This window comes from Chiloscyllium plagiosum, unplaced genomic scaffold (assembly GCF_037043375.1).
Source record: "Chiloscyllium plagiosum isolate Xiang-an unplaced genomic scaffold, Cpla_swu_hap1 HiC_scaffold_27, whole genome shotgun sequence".
NCBI lineage: Eukaryota > Metazoa > Chordata > Chondrichthyes > Orectolobiformes > Hemiscylliidae > Chiloscyllium > Chiloscyllium plagiosum.
This window is the reverse complement of record NW_028270165.1, coordinates 46979375-46989919: the sequence shown is the minus strand read 5'-3', so window position 1 is coordinate 46989919 and position 10545 is coordinate 46979375. Positions and strand designations below refer to the sequence as shown.

Genomic DNA, 10545 nt, shown 5'->3' with positions numbered 1-10545 from the left:
GTTTCCCCAACTGGTCCCTTCAGTCATTCTGTCAAGGAATGCCTGGATCTCTTCTTGTATCTGAGGAATATTGCCAGTGAGATCGGGAATGCCCATAGTGCATTTATCTTGGACAATGGTGCAGACCTCACCCTCCCCGGCGAATATATAGTCTAAGGCATACCGATTCTGCACAGAGTAAAGACACAGGTCTGATAATCCCAGTTTACTCTGTTCCAGAGCCTCTTTAGTCTTATTTCCGCGAATGGTCAGGCCGCAAAAGAGGGAATTGCGGTTCTTTTAACTTGTCACTCCTGCCGATCCTTCCAACGTCAGGGTACTCTGGATTCCCCAGCCTATTGGGTGTCCTGTATTGTCACCCAGTCCCTTGGGATCCTTCCAGTTGGAGCGAGGTTGGCTGACACCGACCGCTGCATCCTCCTCAGACGGAGGTTCCATCGACTTGTCCACTGGCCAGGACAAGCTACTGTTGTGGGAACAAGGGCTCCGATGGTGACCTTATGAGGGACATCTTTGCCATCCAGGACAAGGAAATTGGTAGCTTTACCTTTACCTTAAGAAATAATAGTCTGGTTTGGTATATATTAGGGAGAGTTTGTCAAAGTAGGTTACTGAAATGTTACAGCAGGGGGTCTGGTCAGATCTACATTGGTAAAGGGTCGACGTTTTAGATTAGATTAGATTAGATTACTTACAGTGTGGAAACAGTGATGAATAGATTGGAATTGGAGACTGGGGACAGGCAAGTAAGTCATCTCCCGATAGAGAGGAGTAACATACTACTGCCTCTGGGGTGAATAGCATTCTGTGGGCCTGTATAAATACGTTGTTTGTGGATTGAGGAGTTTCCCCTCAGTCCACACCGCCCTGCCGAAGCGCAACCCACCCATGCCCCTACACATCTACCCCTTATCGAACACTACGGGCAATTTACCATCGCCAATTCACCTGACCTGCACTTCTTTGGACCGTGGGAGGAAACCGGAGCACCCGGAGGAAACCCACGCAGACACGGGGAGAATGTGCAAACTCCACACAGTCAGTCGCCTGAGGTGGGAATTGAACCCGGGTCTCTGGTGCTGTGAGGCAGCAGTGCTACATTGTGCCACCGTGCCGCCCACGGTGGCACAGAGGAGTCGCTTGAGCGTTGTAAAAATGGGCCAAGGGATTCGAGCACTCGCACTGTATAGGAGACAATGGTCTTCAGAATGCTGTTCACATTGGGCTCTCCCTCAGCTCTATTGTACATGGTCTTGGTGACAGTATCAGATTCTGAAAAGAGAAAAGGCCTATAAATGCACAAGGGAAGGGTTCCGTTCCAGGTCCATGTGCCGCATAAGGCCTGCTGTACCCCAGCCAGTGTTAGGCCAGCTGTTTGTATACACAGACCCGAGGTATTGGAAAGTGATATCTCTCTTCACGGGGTAGACAGTAGGAAGTCTGATGAATAGATTGGAATCGGGGACTGGGGACGGGGCAAGTAAGTCATCTCCCGATAGAGAGGAGTAACATACTACTGCCTCTGGGGTGAAGAGCGTTCTGTGGGCCTGTATAAATAAGTTGTTTGTGGATTGAGGAGTTTCCCCTATCAGGCTTCCCTTTTCTCGAGTCGGCCCGTCCTACAAAAAGGGATAATGTTCCTGGCCATATTTACCATAATAACAGGGTTGATCATTTTTATCTTCACTAGGCTTGCGACTGCAGGTAAAATAAAAAAAACATGGTAACGACATGATAACTCTCACTGATTTCTACTGTCCAGATGGACCATCTGGTCTTTCTGATGTAAGAGTCCATTGCAATAATCAATCTTCATCACGTTCCACACGTCAAGGGCGTCTGGTCCGGTGCACTGGTCGACATCTCCTCAGCATGGGTGGTGGATAATCTCGGATCATTCCTGGTCGCATCCATAGTCAGTGGCTTTCCCCATCAGGATGTTGTACGTGATCAGAAAGGTGAGGAGATAAGCGATCCCCAAATGTCCCTCCTCTTAGTTCAAGTATCTGTAATAAGATTAACATTAGAACAACAGCAAAATTCAAAACCCAACTGGACAGTGTCCACTCCTTTTGTTGAGATCCAGGATTCTCTCGTCCTGTTCCCCCCTTTTGATTGGTGCGGTCAATCAATTTACAACGGTGCAGTTGGACCCAAGCTGAGCGCTCAGCGACTGGGACCGCCGTAGGGGTGGGAAGTAAAACATGGAAGGGGCCATCAACGAGGTTGGAGACCTTTGCCAGTCCAGTTCTTGACGAGCACCAACGAACCAGGTTCTACCCGTGACGAGGCTGAAAGGGAGGGAACATCGCTGTAGGCCGCACGCTCCTGGGAGTGAAAGGCACGCATAACATTAGTTAGAGCAAGAACATAACCAATCATTGCTTCGGTCATGTGGTGGACGTGGACTGAGAAGGGTGCCGAATCGTTCCAAGGGTACGGAGGCGGTGACCAGAGAGACTGTCAGCTGGAGACAGTCATGTCTTGCCAGCAGATATGGATCGCATCTGGAATAAGGCCACAGGGATTAGCATAACCAGGAGAGTCCAGACTCTGCCATTAATTTGGCAAGTTTAGTCTTGAGTCTGGTTAAAACATTCAACAAGGCCGGCCGCCTGAGGATAAGCTCCATGCAGTTGCTGACAAATACAAAGCTGGGAACAGAGTTCTCCGTTAATATTACCTACAAAGGTGGTCCATTGACCGAGCTAATGCACGCAGGTATACTGAAGCAGGGAATTATTTCCTTAAACAAAATCTTCACCACAGTCTCAGCAGTAGCATGAAGAGGAGGGAAGGTTTCAATCCACTTACAAAAGACATCAACAATAAGCAAAACACATTTATAGCAACTCAACTCATTTCTCCAACTCAATGAAGTCCAGTTGAAGTGTCTCCAAGGGACCTCCAGCAAGGGAGTTCTCGTAGAGATACTTGAACTAAGAGGTGGGGGATCGCCTACCCATGGACCTGTTTGATCACGTACAACATCCTGATCGGGAAAGCCACTGACTGAGTATGGATGCAATCTGGAATGATCTGAGATTATCCTGGTGTCATTTGGTGCACCAGATCAGACGCTTTCAACATGGAGTCGCTTGAGCGATGGCGTGAGCTGCCAGAGGAAGTGGTGGGTGCTGATACGATGACAAGTTAAAAGGCCCCTGGATGGGCATATGAATATGAAGGGTTCAGTTGGGTCAGGGCCAAGTGATGGCAAATGCGACTGGAGTCATAGAGATGTACAGCACAGAAACAGACCCTTCGGTCCAACCCGTCCTTGCTGACAAGATAGCCAACCCAATTTAGTCCCAGCTGCCAGCACCCGGCCCATATAGGGGCCAAGTGATGGCAAACGTAACTGGATTAATTTAGGATATCTGGGTAGGTTGGGCCAAAGGGTCAGTTTCCGTGCTGTGTGACTCTAATTGTCTTCAGTCGAAGCAGAAGTGTGGTTATGAAGGCTGGACTTTCAGAGCATGTTTTGCCCTGACTGGGAGCAGAAGAGTTTGACTGAAGTGTGTTGGTGTTAATGCCTTGATGTCTCATTTTGCTCCCACCTTCCCAGGGTCATTAACCATTTTGTGTCTGGTCCTTCCTCAAGAAGCTGCATTGCAGGTTCACCCTGAATTGACACTTTTTTTTTTGCTTCCCAAAATCAGACCTGCTCACTCTCAGCAGGATCCCAGTGTTGTGAAAGATATTAACTTTCAGGTGGAGGTATCCAAAATTCAGAGAGATGTCAGTCTTGACGTTTTTACTTTTCTGCCCCTGTAAGATCCTGAATCAGCACCTTCAGGAGAATTAGATAGAGCAGAGAGGGAACAGAGGGGGAAGAGGGTGTGGGAGTGCTTTCAATTTTGTGGAATAACAAAAGAAAAGAATATTCCACAAAATAGAATTGCTTGTTCTGAATTTCTACCCTGCACTGATAGTGATGACTTTTGTAATCTGTTTTTAACTGTGTATTTGAAGATCTGAAGACTGAAGCTTCAAAATCAACAGATGAAGGGCTGATGCCCGAAACAGTGACTCTCCTGCTCCTCAGATGCTGCCTGACCTGTTGTGCTTTTCCAGCGGCACACTTTTCGACACTGACTCTCCAGCGTCTGCAGTCCTCACTTTGACGTCAATGTCTGACAGTCACTCAATCCATCGGGACCGCAATGATTTTCAACTATGATTCTGTGAGAAGGAGCAAAGCGTTTTGTTTCCTGTTTGAGTACGTTTTCAGCATCAGTGGGACTGAATGAGAGACCCTACTGTTGCAGCGCACTGAGTCTGAAACAGTTATACGGCCTGGGAAGAGGAATTCACGGTGGGGAGGGGCTCCACACGCATGTGTGTGTAACTGAAGCTTCGGCCATGGAGAAACACGAGGAATCCAGCCCTGTGGAGAAACGATGGAAGTGTGGCGACTGCAGGAAAAGCTTCTGTGTCCCGTCTGTCCTGGAGACTCATCGGCGCAGCCACACCAGGGAGAGCCCGTTCCCCTGTCCCGTCTGCGGGAAGGGCTTCAGCACTTCCTCCACCCTGCTAACCCACCAACGGATCCACACTGGGGAGACGCCCTTCAGCTGCCCCGAGTGTGCAGGAAGGCCTTCAGCGATTCCTCCACCCTGCTGAGGCACCATCGGGTCCACACGGGGGAGAGGCCCTTCAGTTGCCCCGGGTGCGGGAAGAGATTTACCCAGGCCTCCAACCTGCTGACCCTCCAGCAGGTCCACACAGGAGAGAGGCCCTTCAGCTGTCCCCTGTGCAGGAAGGGCTTCACCAGCTCTACCAACCTCCAGAGGCACCAGGGAGTTCATGTACCATCGCAGGGGGATTGAAGGCACGATGGTTGAGTGCCAGTATCGACTGGACTACCAACCCAGTTCCAGGGGCTCCCGGGTTTGAATCCCACTGCAGCAGATGGTGCGATACAGGGTATGGGTTGAAATTGCCGAGTGAGACAACACTTCCTCCAGGTTAAGGCTGTACCAAGGATCCAATTACAAAGGGACAACTTGGTGGTGACCAATAGTAAAGAAGTGAGGTAGGGGGGTGGTGGGGTAGAGTGTACGTTTTGACCTTGAACTGTTTAAAAAGCAGCTACTTTTTCTCTGCCTTTTTGTTGAGGGGGTTTGAAGCTGTAACAAAGTTGGATCTCAATAAAAGTTACCTGAAATTACCCCCGGCTCAGACTCTCATTGAAAGCTTTGAGCTCCAAGGTTTTTGTTTTAAAGCTGCTCATTTCTTTCAGCTTCCTGCACTAAGCTTCCAATGTGGCGTATCAGATGGATCAGTGAATGAGCAGCCAGTTTCGTTAGAAATTGTGAATTTTTCAGGAGGGCATAGTGTGTCATTTCATCGGCGTTGTAAAGTTTACTGGCAGCATTGGGAGGTGTGGGCTTTGCTCACTAGAAATGATGTGGAGGAGCCGGTGGTGGACTCGCCTGGATGAAGTTAAAAATCACACAACACCAGGTTATAGTCCAACAGGTTTATTTGGAAATGTGAGCTTTTGGAGCACTGCTGCTTCATTGGGTAGCTGTGGAGCAGGATCAAAAGACACAGATTTTATAGCAAAAGATCACAGTGTCATACAACTGATAGCAATCTTGGTTTGTTCAATATATCCTGTTAAGTCTTTCACCTTTTAGAATGCGTTGCAGGTTTCAGTTCATTAATATGTAAATCCCAGAACATCTTTTGATTCACATTCTCAAGATGACTTAAGTTTTTTTTTAAAAAAGTGACAACTCAGCCCAGACAGCCCCGATAAAGGTGTGAGGTTCGAGTCTGTCAATGTCCCAATTTTGAATCAGACTGGTTCTATTTCCAAAGTAGGAATTTATAAAATATTACATGGATTGACTGCCTGCAGACTGTGCACTTTTTGAGCAAAATTGAATGTATCTGCAAACATAATTCTGCCAATACAAATTTGCCCAAAAAGTGATGTGTGAGTTTATGCATGAGTGCACATAAGAGTGTGATGGAGTATATGCCTGAGTGTGTTGGGGGTGTATGTGTGCGTGTCTGAGAGAGCACGTGTGTATGAGTGAGGTATGAATAAAAGCAAGGGCTTGCATTTTGCTAAAGCAAGGACAGTCAGGACTTGTACAGTAAATGGTAGGGCCCTGTGTCATGCTGTAAGAGAGAGACATGGTGGGGTTCAGGTACACAGTTCTTTCAAAGTTGCTTCACTGCGAGACAGGGTGGTTAAAAAGGCATTTGGCATACTTGCCTTCATTGTTCACCACATTGAGTAAAGGAGTTGGGACATCATGTTGAGGTTGTACAGGATGTTGGTGAGGCCACTTTCAGAGTACTGAGTATGGTTCTCGTGTCCCTGTAATAGGAAGAATACTATTAGAGAGGGTTCGGTAAAGATTTACCAGGATGTTGCCAGGACTGGAGGGTTTGAGTTATAATGAGAGGCTGGGACTTTTTTCACTGGAGCACAAGGGGTTGGGGGGTGACATTATTGAGATTGATAAAATCATGAGGAGTGGAGGTAAGGTGAATAGCAAAGGCTCTTCCTTAGCGTTGGGGAGCTCAAGACTAGGGGGGATATTTCTTTAAAGTGAGAGGAGAGAGATTTAAAAGGAACCCGAAGGGCAACGTTTTGACAGAGGGCGGTTTACACATGGAATGAACTTGTTGAGGATGTGGTCAATGCAGGTACGTTTACAAAGTCTAAACGACATTTGGATGGGTACATGAATAGAAAGGTTTAGAGGGATTTGGGCCAAACGCAGGCAAGTGAGGCTAGTTTAGTTTGGGAACCCTGGTCGCCATGGATGAGTTGGACCAAAGGGTCTATTTCTGTGCTGTCTACCTCTCTGAACCAGAAGTGATCTTATTGAAACCAGTAGAATTCTGAAAGGGGCTTGACAGGATAGATGCAGATAAAACGCTCCTTTGTGGTGGGAGTCATAGAATCCCAACAATGTGGAAACAGGCCATTCAGCCCATCTATTCCACACTAGCCCTCTGAACAGCATCCCACACATACCCACCCCCTTACTCCATATTTCCCATGGCCCATCCACCCTCAGTTTCACATCCCTGGTCACTATGGGTAATTTAGCACAGCCTATCCACCCTGACCTCTACACCCTAATCTATAAATTACCTTCTCAAAAATGTAATTTAAATGTCAAGTTTTTCTCTAAGAAAAATGTTAGTCTGACAACATTCGGGCGCAGACAGAATTCACACTTATTGTTAGAAAAGCTCTGCATTTGAATGACATTCTTGAGAAGGTAACAAAAAAGAAGTTCTGGGATTAACAAACCAAAGAGCAGAAACCTATTCTAAAAGATGAAGGATTTAATCTAAAATTGTTTGATGTGTCACATTTGCATGACCCTAGACTCCTTTGGATATAAATTATGATCATGATCTCATTCTCCACAACTACCTGATGAAGGAGCGGCGCTCCAAAAGCTAGTGCTTCCAAACAAACCTGCTGGATTATAACCTGGTGTTGTGTGATGTTTAACTTTGTCCGTGGGAAACACATGAGTTGTGGGTCTGGTAAGAGTTCTTATTTTGTGATCTATTCCAAGTGAAATTTCTCCTCTGCACAGACACGGGTGAACAGTTTGTTTTTGTGCTTTGTGCGAGATCGGGCTAGCAGCTTTTAAATCCTGATGTTAAACAGTTCAAGTAAACTGTCAATCAGCAATTATATTCCGAGAGTGGTACTACCAGCTCTGGTAATCCTGTTGCATCAACAGAGAGGGAGAGTTTGTCACATCTAAAGAGCAGACAGAAAAGTTATTTCGCTTGTTGAGTCGGTTCCTCACTCAGATGAGACTGGATACTGCTTTTAATGGATCATAAATAAATGCTACAATGGAACACCTTAAATTCAAGGAATTTTGAAAGGGCAAACGAACAGTAACTTTGAACAGAAATGTTCTTCCATTTCCAACCTTGGTTGAGCCAAATGAAGCATTTTTACTGATAGCTCCATAATCATGTTCCTGCTGGATTTTTTTCAGAGCAAACAATTTCTGGTGGGAGAAATTCTGCATCCTGGGAAGGCGGGGAAATTAGAAAAAAAGCTGTTGAAAGCTTTGAACTGTGGGCCCATGAGATCTCGTGGGAGCAGTGCATTTGCCAAAAACATTTCGGAGGAATTCTGTTTACCTGTTGGACTGAAAATAGTTTCCCCACTGAACGTTAAACAGGTATTGAGAACATTGCGCATTATAGAGTGTGTTCCTGAGGACTGGAGGAGGATTGAACTTGCCAACGTGAACCACACTTTGCAGGGAGAGGAAATTTCTCTGGATGGAATAGGTTGATGGAAGTCAACAATTGTCAGATTATTTCATGAAAATAACAGCTGGTATGGGGATCCCAGAAGAGGGGCGTCTGTAATGAGCACACAGAAACAAACCCTTCAGTCCAGGCCAACCAGATATGCTAAATTAATCTAGTGACCCATTTGCCAGCATTTGGCCCATATCCCTCTGAATTCTTCCTATTCATGTCCCCATCCAGATGCATTTTTTTCTTCGGAGAATACTTGGGTGAGAGCCAAGATATGCAATATCTCAATGTATAATAATGAAGCAGCTCATTTATTCTGAAATTATTTCAATTAGTTGGTCAATTGCCAACTAATAGCTGCATAACTGTCGTCAATATTGATACCCAGGAAAGCTATTTTGTTTAGTATATTTCCTTTGTAAAGATCTTATCCAAATTATAAAATGAATGTATTTTCATATGAAATAAAATTTGCAGTGTTTTATTAAATGGTTGAAAGTAACTTTGCACTTAATTGCTCCATTTGGGTTTAAACATTGTGACTTAGATAAAAGTGATCTTTGCTGGGGGCATCTGAAGCTGTAACAATGTTGGGACACAATAAAGGTTACCTGAACGTTCTGCCGGACTCAGACTCTCATTGAAAGCTTAGAGCTCCAAGTGGTTTTTGTTTTAAAGCTGCTCATTTCTTGCAGCCTCCTGTACTAAGTTTCCAATGTTGTGTATCAGATGGAGCAGTGACTGAGTAGCTGGTTTCGTTAGAAGTTCAAATTTTTCGGGAGTGCAGGCACTGCATCGTTTCATCGGCAGTTTACTGGCAGCACTGGGAAGTATGGGTTGTGTTCATTAGAAAGGAGGTGGAGGTGCTGCTGTTGGACTAGGTGGGACAAGGTTTAAAAATCACAACACCGGGTTATAGTCCAACAGGTTTATTTGGAAGCACTAGCTTTCAGGGTGCTGCTCCTTCATCGGGTAGCTGTGGAGCAGGATCATAAGACACAGAATTAAGAGCAAAAGATCAGTGTCATGCAACTGAAATGATATATTGACAAATGTAGATTGCTGTTAAGTCTTTCATCTTTTAGAATGGGTTGCAGGTTTTATTTCATTAATGTGTACATTGCAGAACTATTATTAAGTCGTATTCTCAAGATCACTTAAGGTTTTTTTTAAAAACAGGTGACAGCTCAGCCCAGACAATGCATGAAAGGTGAGTCAGTATCCCAATCTTAAATCAGACTGGTTCTATTTCCAAACTAGGAATTTATAAAATATTATATGGACTGACTACCTGCATGTTGTGCGCTTTTTGTGCAAAATTGAATATATCTGTAAATATTATTCTGCAAATGCACCCCATCGTTATATGTGTGTGCGCGCGTGTGTGTGTGCACATGCTTTGTAAATGGAGTGTGATGGAGGAGAAGCCTGTGAGAGGGTGTGTGTACATCTGAGAGAGAGCATACGTATGAGAGAGGTACAGATAAAAGTGAGGGGTTGCATTTTCCTAAAATAAGGGCAGGACTTGTACAGAGGGATATGGGGGGGGGGGGGGGGGGGGGGGAAGAGGGAGGGGTTCAGGTACATACTTCATTGAAAGTTGCATCACTGGTTGGAAGGGTGCTTCACAAGGCATTCAGCCCACTTACCTTATTTGTTCACACCATTGAATAAAGGAGTTGGGACATCATTTAGAAGTTATACAGGATGTTGGTGAAGCCACTTGTAGAGTACTGAGAACGCTTCTGGTGGCCCGGTAATAGGAAGAATACTATTACAGAGGGTTCAGTAAAGATTTACCAGGATGTTGCCAGGACTGGAGGGTTTGAGTTATAAGGAGAGGCTGAGACTCTCTTCACTGGAGCACAGGAGGTTGAGGGGTGACCTCATTGAGATTGATATAATCATGAGGGTTCTAGGTAACATGAGCATCAAAAATAGCGAGGACCCTGCACGGTTATGTTAAGTGACTGGGGGGGGGGGTTGAAATTGTGGCATTTGGACACTTTAAATCCATCAGGAACAGCATCTCCATAGAGCATACTGTGCATGTCAGGTGAGGTGCCAGAAGACTGGAGGTTGGCTAATGTGGTGCCACTGTTTGAGAAGGGTGGTAAGGACAAGCCAGGGAACTTTAGACCAGTGAGCCTGACATTAGTGGTGGGCACATTGTTGGAGGGAATCCTGAGGGACAGGATGTACATGTATTTGAAAAGGCAAGGACTGATTAGGAATAGTCAACATGGCTTTTTGTGTGGGAAATCATGTCTCACA

General features: G+C 45.6%; 1 long non-coding RNA gene across 1 annotated transcript; it reads right to left on the bottom strand.

Annotated features, from left to right (window-relative positions):
- Window positions 1-5470: 5470 nt before the first annotated feature.
- LOC148143898 (uncharacterized) lies at window positions 5471-10238 on the bottom strand. Its single transcript, XR_015751346.1, has 2 exons — window positions 9921-10238; window positions 5471-6337 (listed from the first exon to the last, which is right to left on the bottom strand). It is a non-coding gene; the product is annotated as an uncharacterized LOC148143898 (long non-coding RNA).
- Between the last annotated feature and the right edge of the window lie 307 nt (window positions 10239-10545).